The sequence below is a fragment of the Mandrillus leucophaeus genome, unplaced genomic scaffold (assembly GCF_000951045.1).
Source record: "Mandrillus leucophaeus isolate KB7577 unplaced genomic scaffold, Mleu.le_1.0 Scaffold42, whole genome shotgun sequence".
NCBI classification, from domain to species: domain Eukaryota; kingdom Metazoa; phylum Chordata; class Mammalia; order Primates; family Cercopithecidae; genus Mandrillus; species Mandrillus leucophaeus.
In genome coordinates this window covers 3745195-3745973 of record NW_012104476.1, presented here as the reverse complement: position 1 = coordinate 3745973, position 779 = coordinate 3745195, and the positions used below count along the sequence as shown (strand labels likewise).

The 779-nt window shown below is 46.1% G+C and overlaps 1 protein-coding gene across 1 annotated transcript in view; it reads left to right on the top strand.

The window, feature by feature from the left end:
• The window catches only part of LOC105548711 (S-adenosyl-L-methionine-dependent tRNA 4-demethylwyosine synthase), a 268689-nt gene that overhangs the window by 24873 nt on the left and 243037 nt on the right, over positions 1 to 779 (top strand). The window lies entirely within an intron of this gene.

Sequence of the window (779 nt, the reverse complement as noted above, 5' to 3'; positions counted from 1 at the left end):
GGGTTCAAGCGATTCTCATTTCTCAGCCTCCTGAGTAGCTGGGATTATAGGCACCTGCCATCATGCCCAACTAAATTTTGTATTTTTAGTAGAGACGGGTTTCTTCATGTTGGCCAGGCTGGTCTTGAACGCCTAACCTCAGGTGATCCACCCGCCTTGGCCTCCCAAAGTGCTGGGATTACAGGTGTGAGCCACTGTGCCCGGCCCTCTTTTATTCTTTATAACTGGATATTGCTATACATACATATTCAAACTTGGCATACAGTAGATTCTCAATACATTTTTGTTGAATAAAATGAATGAATATTCCTCATATTGTTTAGTGTTTTAGTGGGCTGGACCCGTGGTCCCCAGGCAGGACCTTGTAGATGGAAGATTACTAAGTCTTTGGATTTACTCAACTGCCTTTTCTGTTGTTGAGTGACCTTTATTGCCCAAGCTCTTTTTTTGAGATGGAGTCTCACGCTGCCATCCAGGCTGGAGTGCAGTGGCGTGATCTTGGCTAACTGCAACTTCCACCTCCCAGATTCAAGCAGTTCTTCTGCCTCAGCCTCCTGAGTAGCTGGGATTATAGGCGCCCACCACCATGCCCTGCTAATTTTTTTGTATTTTTGGTAGAGACAGAGTTTCACCATGTTGGCCAGGCTGGTCTCGAACTCCTGACCTCAGGTGATCCACTCATCTTGGCCTCCCAAAGTGCTGGGATTACAGTTGTGAGTCACCATGCCTGGCCTGCCCAAGCTCTTAATGCAGGTGAACTGTTTAAAAAAATTTTTTTT